The 13375-nt window shown below is 32.7% G+C and overlaps 1 long non-coding RNA gene across 1 annotated transcript; it reads left to right on the top strand.

The window, feature by feature from the left end:
- The first annotated feature begins 1203 nt into the window (after positions 1-1203).
- On the top strand, positions 1204-8335 carry LOC140014932 (uncharacterized). Its single transcript, XR_011821685.1, has 2 exons — positions 1204-2326; positions 3127-8335. It is a non-coding gene; the product is annotated as an uncharacterized lncRNA (long non-coding RNA).
- The last annotated feature ends 5040 nt before the right edge of the window (positions 8336-13375 follow it).

The raw sequence follows: 13375 nt of genomic DNA, 5'->3' as shown, positions 1-13375 counted from the left end.
ACATGTATATTTTCTATAATTATTTTATCCTTTTCCTCTTTTTAGAGTCTCATATTCTTGCATTATTCGTGACCGCTTTAAAGAGTCACAATTGGGCATCACAATTAATGTGATTGGCATCAATTGAGCTTTGAAGAGAAATTTTGACCCCCCGATACCCTCCTAGGTCTAGGGTTGCATTCATATAGCACGTCCAAATGTGATAAATCTTTTGGTTAAAATAAGAAAATCCTTGACTAAATCACGCAACTGGCCTTGGTTAGGTCGAAAGGGTGCCTCGGATTTTTATCCTTGCCTTCCATTTCTTCAAATGTGACTCCCGAACCTTTTTCTTTGATTTACGTAGATTTGGAGTCGTTTAAAAAGGGTTTTTCCATTTTTTCTTTAAAATTTCATTTTAGGTGACTTGGTACACCTTAACTCGATACCAAGTGGCGACTCCATTTTTCATTCAATAAACCCTTTTTAAACTATATTTTGGGTCAAATCGTCGCATTTTCATGTCCCATTTAGACCCATGTTTTTCATTTTCTTTTTAAATCAAAAATTCATTTTTCAACCAAAAATCAAATTGAAATTCACTTTTTTATAAACCATTTATCTATTTATTTATTTTATAAAAAATGGGGCGCGACAGCTACGTTGTAGAAACCAAAATTTCAATTTAATTTAATTCAATTTTAGCTTTATTTTTTTATTATTTATTCTTGTTTTATTTTATTTCATTTTCGCTGAGTAAGTTTGCCAAGATGATAGTTAGTCTTTATTTTATTTATTTTAGTAAATTAGGTTCATCATTTTCTTTTTAAAACATTTTTGCATTAAACTTTGGAAAAAGAAAATTCTTACAAAAATTCCAATCTTTTTATCTTTTCAATTTTTTGTAAAATAAAATAAAATGAATTTTTGCAAGGTAAAATCAAAAAAAGAGAAGGGGGAATGTAACATTTGTTATTTATCCTAAATTTGTTTTGAAAAACAAAAAATTAAAAAGAAAAAATATGTGGAACACATGCATAATAGATAGGTGGAGGCCATACAAACTAGCTAAGTGTGATGGATAGGCATTAGACAAGTGTCCTTATTTTTTTATTGACACCACAACACTTGCTCGATTAGGTGGCAAGACACTTGTTGATTTGAGAAAAATTTGGAGAAAAGCTGAAAACAAAAAAGGAAAACAAAAGGAAGAAGCTACGGGAAGGGGAGAAAAAGAAGGGGTTTTCGGCAGAGAGCAGGAAAAAGAAAAGAAAGGGAAAAAGAGAGACCGAGAGAGGGAAAGAGGGGAGCTTCGGGGAAAATCTAGAAGGAAAAGAGAAACCAAGAAAGAAACAAAAAAGAGGCTACGGGGCTGGGAAGAAGAAAAAGAGCAAAAAGAAAAAAAGAAGAGGAAAACCGAGAAAGGAAAGGATATTGAGAAGGGGTTTTTGGCGGCTAAGAGAAAAGAGAGCTAGGGAGGATGGAGAAGGAAAAAACTGAAGAAACAAAAGGGAATATGGAAACAAGAAACAAGAAAAGAAGGCAAAACTGCGGGCAACAAAGTAAAAAACGAAGGAAGACAAAAGAGGGACCGAGAGCAAGGGAAGAGAGGCTGCAAAGGAAGAGGGTTGGAAGGGAAAGGAGGAGAGCATTTGAGGAGAGTGAGAGAGGAAGGAGGAGACCGTGGGGAGAGTCTGAAGGAAATCTGGGAAAAAACAAAAAAAGGGAAAATAGGGTTTCGGGCAAGAAGAAAAAAGGAGAAAAAGGGGGAAGGAAAAAGAAGAAACCAACAAAGAAAAACCTGGGGAGAGTCTGGAGGGAATCAGAGGAGAAAACAGGAAAGGAAATGGTGGGCAAGAAACAAAAGAAATAGAAAAAGAGGGTTTCTGGGGATAGAAAAAGGAAGAGGAAACGGGAGAAAGAAAAGAAAGGAGAAAGAGAGAAGAGAAACCAGAAAAAGCGAGGAAAAGGTCTAAAAGAGAAAGGGGATGGCGGAGAGATCAAAGGGAAAGAAAATAGAAAGAAAAGAGAGGAGAAAGTGCAGGAAAATTTTCTGCAAAAACTCTAACCAGGCTGACGAACCAGCCTTCTTTGGGGCTAGATTTCTGCTTCGATTGTAGTTTTTTGTGAGATCTTTTGGCTTCTGCGCTTTCTTGGGAGTGACCGGAACAACTTTTGTTCAGAAATTAGTTGAAGAAAACGTCTCGAAGGTGATCTAACCAAAGCCCAAAAAAGCGCAGTCATCAGCGCTGCTCCATTTGTGGATAGTTTCTTGGCTTCGTGACCAACACTCCAGGTGGCATCTCTTCATTTTCTTCACGCAAATCCAGTTCCCAACTGCTTTCAGGTATGGTTCCACACAAAAGCTAATATCATCTGTTCTTTGTTGCTCTCTTCATCTGGATTCTCTCTGTTGGATCTGCTAAAGATAGACGATCATGCTTGGGTTATGTTAAAAATGATGAGTTGGGGTTTATGTGAGTTTGGTTGATAAAATAATGGGTTTTGTTGGAATTTTTGTATGAAATGTGTGCGTGGGATTGAGGTGCAAGTTTGCCGCAGAAAATTGCGAAGTTGTAGAAAGAAACCAGTGAATGAGGAAGAAAGCGCGAAGCTTGCATGCAAATTTTTAAAATTGTACTTTGACCCCTTAATTTTTATCTAATGCTACTATGGCAAAAAAATTGGAAAAATTAATCAATTTTATCCCTTCAAAATGTTATTTTTCTTTGGCATGTTTTAATGTATTCATGAGTTTTGGGATGAAATTCGAAGGTTTAATTTTTGATAAATTTATAGTTTTGATTTGGATTTTTAGTGAAATTTTGGGTAACTTTGCTGTTTAATTATAGCAAATGGGTTTTCATTTATTTTTTGAATTTTAGCATTTGGTTTTGGTAAGCTTCATCTTAAACCCTTAATTTCTTTTTTATTTTTAGACCCTTAATATTTGTAATAATAATAAATTAACCCCTCAAACTTCCGCAATTGTTTCAATTAGGTCCTTGCTTGTTTTAATTTCTTGAATATGGGTTGTTTACTTTCATTTAAATATTTTAATTGTTCAATTTCATGTTTATTTTCATCTCTTATGATTATTTGTTAATTAAACTGGTACCATAATCATTTTTTTTTGTTGGAGGGTAGAAAGAGAGTACCTTCATTTCATTAGGTCACCAATTCAAGGGAGGTATACTCTACTCTTTATTTTGATTTTACTTGATCCTATGTGCTCCTATGTGATTTTATGTGTGTAATTGCATGGTTTTTGAATACTTTTTATTTCATTTCATTTATTTATTTATTCACTTTATTTGTTTTAATTTTGTATATTTATTTTGTTATTTAATTCTTGATTATTTGAAAGGCATTTAAATGTTAAATTGTAATAGTTAGGTTATTATTTTATTTCATTTCATTCTTTCCCCTTTTAGATTGTAGTTAGGACCCCCAAAATGTAATAGTTAGGTCTTTATTAGCTTTTATTTGTTTATGTGTTTGCATGCCTGTGTGTTTATGTGTTTACTCGCTTTTCTAGGATATTTGCATCTAGATATCATGTTTATGTATTATGTGCTATATGTGATTTTTGTGTTTTTATTATGTTCTATATGATTTATTTGATTATAATAAATGCATGGCGTCACCACATTAGTCCAAAACTAGTTGTGGCCCATTTTTTCGATTCCACACTAGTCCGACGCTAGTTGTGACCCTCTTTTCCAATTTCTCACTAGTCCAATACTAGTGAGAATTTATAGACATGGACTAGTTCAACGCTAGACCCTTAGGGACCGTCCACGTGTTAGACTATGTTTGTGTGACAAATCACTACATTTCATGCATATTTTCTACTTTTTAGGATCCTTACCATTTTTGCATGATATTTCCCCCCATATGTATATCCCTTATCCCATATTTCCCCTATATATATATATATATCCCTTACCCCATGTGCGAAACATGACATTTTAGACGTGCATTCCATTTAAAAAAAATTAGAATTAGGTTAGATCATTTGCTTGATTAGCTAGGAAATACCCCTCGAATATGTGATATAGACGAGTATGACTTTTTAGCCTTAGCAACGCTCGTATTCCCTCTATAAAAGGAAAAATTGAGTCACAAATCTTAGCCCCCGTACCCGTTATGTTGCATCCCTCTCTTTTAGGTCATGTATATTTGTATATTATAATTTTGCTATTTTTTTTAAGTCTCATTGTTGCATATTCATGACTAATTAGGCGTCGCAATTAATGCGATTTGCACCAACTAAATTTCGAAGAGACATATTGAGCCTTCCGATATTCATTAGGTCTAGGGGTGCATTCATATAGTAACATCAAAATGTGATAAGTTTTTTAGGTTAAATTAAGAAAATTTTTGACTAAATCATGCAACTAGCCTTGGTTAGGTTGAAAGGGTGCTTTGGATTTTATCCTTGCCTTCCCTTTCTTCAACCGTGACTCCCGAGTCTTTTTTTTTTTTCGCAAACTTGGAGTCGTTTAAAAAGGGTTTTTCCTACTTTTTCTTTAAAATTAATTTTAGGTGACTTGGTACACCTTAACTCAATACCAAGTGGCGACTCCTATTTTTCATTAAAAATCCTTTTTAAACTATTATTTTGAGGACAAAATCGTCGCATTTTTAAAGTCCCATTTAGGCATATTTTCTTTATTTATTTTTTAAAAATCAAAAACTCATTTTTCAATAAAAAAATTAATCAAAAATTCATTTTTATAAACCTGTAATCGTAATTATTTATTTTTCATTCAAAAAATGCGGCGCGACATATGTGTTTAATTGTTTTTATGTAACTTATGTGTTCAAGTGCGTTCTAATTCATTGCAAGATTAAACCCTAGGGATATAATACTAATTAGAACAAATTAATGGGGCAATAGCGTGACCACTAAAAATTATTTGGCCATATTTGAATAATGTCTTGACACAAAATATATGCATTTGACAAATGTCAAGATTCTTGCCAAGAGTTAAAATTATTGCCAAATGACCAAATTGCCATGTGAATATACCTAACCTACCATGTAAGATATGTCAAGACAAAACCTCCCAAACACCAATTTTAGTTTCATTCTTGTCTTAACCACTTCCGAAACTGAGAGAGAAAGAGAGAGTTGAGAGACCAAGTGAAACCTGGAAGCTTCTTGTCTTGACCACTTCTAAAACCGAAAAAGAAAGAGAGAGTTGAGAGACCAAGAGAAACCTGGAAGCTTCTTGTCTTGACCACTTCTAAAACCGAAGAGAGACCGAGAGAAAACTGGAAGCTTCCATCCTTCTTCAACCGTGAAACGCTATCCAAGAAACAAGAAACAACTTCAACTTATTTAACTAAGGGAATCGAGAGAGAGAGACCAGAAATTTTTTTAGCCCAAAACCGTGAAGAAATAAGCAGTACTTTACTAAGTTCTTCTTCATTTTCCTTCTACTTTTAGTTAGTGATGTCTTGGATTGAATTAGAACCAATAAAAAGAGGTTTAGTTGGAGAAAAGTTCATCCAAAAGCTGGAAATTTCTGGGCAACTTGCTGCTTGAAAATTGAGAGGGAAGGGGGTGAAGCTGATTCTGCATTTCTAGCTTTTATTTGCAGGGTAAAAGAAGTAAAATTTGCTAACCACACCATCCATTCTCTCAATATACCTTGGTACGTGTTGCATGTTGAATTTGAGAGAAGAAAAGAGGAGTTTTGCTAGAGAAAACCTTACTTGAAGACTGATTTCTTGCTAGAAATTTCCAGCTTTGCCCGAGGGGAAAAGAGAGCTTAGTTTCACAGTTTTTCATTCGAAATTTTGGAGGAATTTTACTAGGAGTTCATGATATATGTCTTATCTCTTTCTTTATATGATATATAGTATGTTTTACCTTTGAATCTAGTGGAAAGTTTGTGACTTTGGATGAAAACTTGAAGAAACTTGTTGGAATTTTTTGTCGGAACCCGTGGGAGAGAAGCTGTGATTTTTCTAATTTTATATCTAAAATTTTGGTTGTAAATTGACATATTTTAACTCCATATATCTTAAAACACTTCAATCTTAGCAAGCATGTCAGTTTTTATGGTGAAAAGCTTGACTTTTGTGGCTCGAATTCTTGTTTGGAGGACTGCATGGCTGCTGGAAAATTTCCAGCTTAGCCAATGATGAATCTTCTAGTTTTGACCTGGGTATTTTGGTGGAAATTGACTGGAAGATCATGTTATGTACCTTGTGTATGCTGTACTTATAGTTGTATGCAAGTTTTCTTTGGTGAAAATTCGATTAATGAGGCTCAACTGAGGATAAAATGACTGATAAACTATATACTAGGTTGATAACCGGTCCGATGGAGCATCAACCGTGATTCTGGTCTAAAACTAGAATTTGATGAGAAGTTTTGCTGGATTTCGAAGCTACATAATCTTATTGCAATGTTTATGTGAATACATGTTGAATTTGGTTGATGTTTGATGCATTAAATCAAATATTGGTGAAGATATACGGTTGGAAACTTCAACTTTGAACCTAAGAATGCTGTTATGTTTTCCCAAGCTTAGATTTCATCTTGTAACCTGAAATTTATGTATATATTGATCAAAAAACATACCTACTCCTCCGTTGTACTCTGTACATTGTGATTGTCCTGATTTGGGAGGAAAAGACTAAATCTTAGAAAAGAAATGGGAGCAGGTTGAGCATGCGAAACTGTTTGGCAGATTTGGGTTGATTGAATGATTCCAATTGTATTCCTAAGTTTCTTTAGAAATTTTAACTCAATCTTAACCAAAAGCGATCTATAACTGAATGATCATAAAATATACATTTAGTTTGAGGAAGTTTAAGCAAGGAAATAGCAAACTAAAGTAAGAAACTTGATTACCCATTGCTGGAAAACCATTTCTAACCATTTTAAACAAATGCTTAGGTTTTGAGTTTAACTTTGAATTCAAAAATGGAACTTGAACCCAAAACTGACCAAAACCCCTTCAAACCATCTTATAACAGTTTTACTTGTGAAAATTCATCCAAAATATAGGACGAAATCAAGGAAGCTCATAGGAATACTAAGCTGCCAATCTCTAGAAAATTTATCAATTTAGAACTTTGATTTCTAAAATGATTCTTTTATTTCTAAATGATCCTTAGAACCTAAATCACAATCTTCATTATAAAATGTAAATTGCCATATAACCAGTATACCTTACTTTATTTTGGTAAAATATGGAACTTTAAGGCTTGAAAGATTAAAGCTACCTGAACTTTGAACCTTTGATGTAGTAGAATAAGATAAATATTAAGATCATCAGAAAACCCTCTATATAAGTATGCATTTAAACATCTCGAACTATACCTATATGCCCCTATATACATTTAGCTAAAATCATCAAGTGAACATTAACTTCACCATCGGGGAAAATAATAAATAAACTAATAAGTTCATAACTATCTCAGGAACTGAGAAAGAACCGGAGGAGGGTCCAAGCACCGAGTAGTGAACTCAAATTACTTTGGGTAAGTGTTCTACATTTGTTTGTAATGATTGAATATTTGATGAATGATAAATGTTATGTGCCTAGTTGACGGATACTTGTTGGAATATTGACGTTTGAATTGTTTAGAGTGAAAATTGACAATTGCTACTATTTTACTGAAAGGCGAGCGCATACTTTATTGCACTCGACTTAAGAAAATTGTGGAAATGATAAATGCCTAATTGTTACTGGAATTGTGCATGAATGTAAGCCGATTGTGTACTTTATCACAATGGTTGAACTGGGTCTAAACCCCACTGTTGGATAGTCTATTCGAGCTAGTAGCGGTTGGTCGAGTAGGTTGGAAGATTTTGGGCACTGAAATGTTTGGTATACTCGAGTATTACCCCCTTATTGAGGCGCCTATTGGAGTTACGAAGTGATTAATGATTGTAGGGGATTGTTTATTGTTCTGGAGGATATAAGGAGGAGATTGGTGGAGTGTGAAGTGATTGTAAGAAGTTGTAGAATGAATTACTGAATGGAGCTAAGTGCTACGTCTGGAAACAGACGGGAGCCACCTCTAGAGTCCGTATCAGTACTGTATCCTTTGATATTAATTGTGCTATATGTTGAGAATTATTTCACGAATTATCTTGTTATTAATTGATTGGTTATTCCTCTAATATTACTAAATGAGTGAAATTGTGTGTTTAAGATCACCTGTTTTCTTAGACCGTCACTGGGCATAAGTTCACTCCTTTAGTTTGTTTTCCTTAATAGGGGTTGGAAATGTGGAACTGGAGAATAGTGAAATCGAGAGTTGAAGCCTTGCTTTAAGTAAATTGCCATCCTATTTGTACTTAGTGAATTGATTGAATAACTTTACTTTTTTTTGGGATGTACTTAAGTAAGATAGATTGTTAATGGCTTTAGTTAATGAATTGTTATCTCTGAAGTTAATGTGAGTGAGTGAGTTTTGGCGAGAGCCAAGCAGATGATCCGCTAAACCCTAGGTTTCGCCCTAAGGGGTGGTAAGGTCGTCACAAAAATACTACCTTCATATCCAAAGGTCCTTTAAGGAAGATCGAGAACTTAATTAGTTCCTTTTGATATAGAGCATAGAAGCTAAAGCTATCATAATCATTATACTATGTGAAAGCTACTTGCTACATATTGAGAAACGCCAAACAACAAATGTATCTGTTGAACTTAAATTCCATCCATTTCAACACAGGCACACTTATAAAAAGGAAAGCACTGTCAATAATAAGCTTAGAAACACTCGTCAAAAAAGAAAAGCACAATAATAAATCTCAGAAAGCTAAATTAAGACTAACTAAAGCTACTTAACTAGGTTGACATGGGTAAAGCCCAAGTAATAGCCACCCCTTGAACTAGGTGAAGCGTGGCACAAGCACTTATGGTCACTATTTTTGAAGTGATTCAAATACTTAATGCAATAATAATTCCCTTGGCGACCATAATCCTTTCTACGCATGAAGTTAAAATGGCAAACCAGCTCCTCCAAAGTAGCAATGAGAAACCTACATGCTAACAAATATACCACTGCCCAGGTTTGTTAGGCTTAAGATTAAAAAAAAAAGGGACAATAAAATATGATTTTTCAAGTAAACACCCACAAACATTGAATCATGAATCATTTGAAGCAATACAAAAATAAAAGCATAAGACGCTATTAACTTGGTTCTTTTTTTACCATGTAATTTTATTTTATTAAGCTAATTTTTCTTGTATTTTATTTATTTGTTGGTTTTGTTAAAACACCTAAATTTGATTAACCTTGTCAGAAAAGCTCATAATCATCCCCAATCTAGTCCACTAAGATTGTGTCAAAGGAGACAACAAGAATGCTATTTTGGTTTACCTTAGCTACAAAAAATAAGGGAGGACTAAGGGAGATCAAAGGAAAAGGCAAAGCAAAAATGGAGAAGGAGAAACCACTGATCACTCATGTGTGTGAGTATTGCTCTCAAAATTTTTACAGCAAATCTTTTAACGTTTGTTAATTAAATCTAATTTTCTCAAAACCTCCTCAACTGTATCCTAGTGGTAGAAAACAAGTGTACAGTTCAAGTTAAATGATGAGATTCAAAAGTATCTTACCCATCCTTATATGATCAAAAGAAAAAAGAAAATTTTAGCCTTGTTTAGGAGAGAGTTTATAAGTGATTTAATGGTTATAAAATAATACTTTCGCTGGTTGAAAAAGAAGTTTTAATGAAAGGAATTGCACAAGCCAATTCAACTTACTTGACATCTATGTTCTTTTGTCAAATGCAACATTTGATATCTATGTTCTTTTGCCAAATGCAACATCTAAAGAGTATACTTTCACTATTTGACAATTTTGGTGAAATGACAATACTGGGAGTGATCACGCTCTATGGTGAATTAATTGAAAAAAATGTTTATAGGTTTAAGATTGTCGGATGACTCATTTTTAGGAATATTTCTACTCTTAACTTTTCTCTAACTGGAAAGCAAGGTTAGAGAATCCAAACTTGTCCCAACTTTTTTATAGTTTTTTTTTTAGTGTAAGTTGAAGCTCTCGAACTCGAGACCCCTCACTTATACTCCCTTCCTTCCCAACTTTTTTAAGGCCTGGGGAAAATATTTCTTAATCATTTTTTTCTTGCAGTTGGTGAATGTTTTGATGTTTCATGTGGATGAAAATATATTTGAGAGGCCAAAGAAGTATTAATGCAAAGTATTCCTTGGAGAATAGAAGATGACAATCAGATAAATGTTTGGACAAACTCATGGATCCCAGGACCTTATGATTTCAAATGATCACAAACATACTAGTCTTTTCAACTTATGGAAAAGTTTAGGATCTAATTGATCATGAAAGCATAGGTTGTTGGAAAACTAAACTGATTGGAAGTTTATTTTTAGGGCAAAATAGAGAGGCCGCCTATAGCATACCTTTCTGCCATCTTGGCTGAAGAATTGATAAGCATTTCAATTCTAATAGTAATTACTCAGTCCAATTTGAATAGTAGAGTCTAATGCAAATAAATCAACTTATAAATAGTACAACATCATTTTATTTAGGATACAGAAAAGGCTATTTTCAAAAAAAAAATCTCTAGAGTCTAAAATTTCCCCCAAAGGTTAAATTATTTCTTTGGAAAGGTTGTTAGAATATCTTGCCAAAAACGTAAATTCATACTAAATGAATGTCAAGCATCCACAATGATTGTTACAGGTGCAAAGGAATGAAGACACATAATACTCATTGCCTCCTTTATTACAAATTTGCAAGGACTACATGAGAGTTATTTGACAGTTTGATAATATTTGAGAGATTTTTTTTCAATTGTTTGAAAATATGATCCATAGCATTTTTTAACAAAAATGTTAAGATGGTATAACTCAAAAAAAGATTTGCTTGTAGCTTCTAAACTATAGAAAAAAAAAAGCTACTTTTGAGGGTTTTCTCATAAAGCCACCAAGACTCATATTAGGACCTATTTAGATTAAACTTTATGAAACTCAATATAAATATAAAATTCCTCTTTCTAAGAGTTATTGCAATGAAGTATGGCATCCACCTCTTTCTAAGAGTACAAAAATTCTCTAAGTTAATGTGGATGGTTTTTTTTCTTGCTAAACATGATTTTTATTGTTTAGAGCCTATTATTTAACTAGAAGAGGCTCATTTTGATGTAATGCCTACTATTATAGCATATTTTCCATAATAAATTTACTCTCTTTTCCTCAAAAATTTCTAATCACATATTCTATAGCTTTAGAAACTTTATGATTAGATTAGGGAAAAAATAAATCTTCTTAGCAAATGGAATTTGAATTTGATGAATAAAAGTTGAAAAACATTAAAAAGTCTAATTCCTACTGTTACTATCTTGGCATCCAAGGATTGACTAAATCCTTGTATTTATGGGATTATGTTTACACGAATCCAAACTTGTAAATTAAAATTTGCAAGGAATGAAAATTTTTATACACTTTACAAAAAATAAAGATTCATAATTCAAGAGACTAATTTTAAGTGTATGGTATTTGTAGAGACACATTGTTAATGGAGTTAATAACTATTTGACAACATATTTTTGCTTGTTACAAAAGAATATATAATTATTAGGTCTAACTTGAAAGGGTTAGATATAAATGTCACATGCAAGGATCAAATTGTAAATTCTCAAACATTAAAGATTGTAAACTATATATATCTCAAACTAGAGGCACAAATATAATATTGCTAAATTTGAGGAGAGGAGAGTACAAATACAACCTCATAATTAAAAAGGTTACTATTCTTTAGACTAGAGGCACAAATATAATATTACTAAATTTGAGGAGAGGGGAGTACAAGTACAACCTGCCGTTAAAAAGGTTATCATTCTTTGTGTGTATCAGACAAATGGTTTTGAAGTTGATATCCAAAATATTCCACTTTAAAAAAGGTATCATAAAATAATTTCCTTGTTTCTTCTACAAATTCTCTAAAAAAGAATAATTTCCAAGAAAAAAGAACTCTTGTTGTTACTATTATTGCCACAGATCCATTAAACCGCTCAACTATCGATGGACTCCTTTTGTTAGGAAATTATGTTTACATAGATCTAATTCTATAAACTAAATTGCTTTAAATATTTATATTATTTTATATAGTACAAGTAATTTTATACATGTTACAAAAAAATTTATTTGTGATATGAGAGTCCAAATTTCACCATTTATTGTTTGTGGAGTTAATAACTACATGACAATAATTTTGAAGAAAAAGAAAAGAAAAAAAAGATTATATAAACATCAGGTCGTCTCGACATCCTTTAATTTGTTAAAAAAATGGATATTTAACACAATTGTGTTAAAGTGAAAATAAACCATTCAAGTGTGACATATGATTGCGTGCTAAAGTAAGATAGTATGGCACCAAATCGAAAGCAGTTTATGGTTAAAATGATATTATGTTGAGTCTAGTTACAAAACTAGTGAAAAAATGGAAGAAGTATTGTAAGGACCAAATGAAAAGTTGGTATTCTAAATTGCCAAAACTATAGCACAAGCAGGAGTGGGCGTGGGTTAGGTACCCGCCCCCCGTCCATCATTTGGCTGACTCAACCTCCATCTTGCGGGTCAATCATTTTCTGACCCTCACCTGCCCTACATATCAGTGAGTACCCGATTATAGGGTACCCGCTGAAATAGGGTCGGGTCAACGGGTATCCACTCCACTCCACTTATCATTTAAATTTTTTTTAAAAATAATTTATACTAATTTAATTTTATATTTTACACATTCATCTAGGATTTAATAAAGATTTTTTCTCAAAAAAGGTCTCTGACGAAGAAACAAGCATGCGAAGAGAATACAAGAAAAGAAAAAAATTACAGAATTCAAAATCAATAAAAGTTTGAAATAAGTAGCATATTTTTTTAAATATATGTTCCGCATTAATTAAATTCTTTTCTACAAAACATAAGATCATGATTTCTACAAATGAATTTTGTAAATAAACTATAGTTTCGTATTTGTAATGCAATTTATTTAATGAAATTACTTATTTAGCTCTAAAAATATTATTTTACAGTATACGTATAAAAATAAAAAAATATATATCTGGGGACGAGTCAAGTATCCGCATTTTTAATTATGTGACCCAAACCCGCCCCACATCTTAGCGGGTACTCGACCCTCTTTTGACCTAATTGACTAATACATATTGGATATCCTAATTTTCAGATCGGATTGAATCGAATATGGCGGGTTTTCATATTAGTGGATAATTTTGCCCACCCCTAGGAATTAGACATATAAAGTTAATGAAAAAGTATAACAGAAAGGAGTTTAAAGTGTGGGAAGAAGAAAAGGAAAGTAAATGATGTAATAGTTATGTAGTTTAACAAGAATGTGATTAATCTCAACAACACACTTTTTTTTA

The sequence above is a fragment of the Coffea arabica genome, chromosome 10e (genome assembly GCF_036785885.1).
Source record: "Coffea arabica cultivar ET-39 chromosome 10e, Coffea Arabica ET-39 HiFi, whole genome shotgun sequence".
Lineage (NCBI taxonomy): Eukaryota > Viridiplantae > Streptophyta > Magnoliopsida > Gentianales > Rubiaceae > Coffea > Coffea arabica.
Note: the sequence above shows the minus strand (reverse complement) of the source record. Positions and strands in the feature narration are given on the sequence as shown.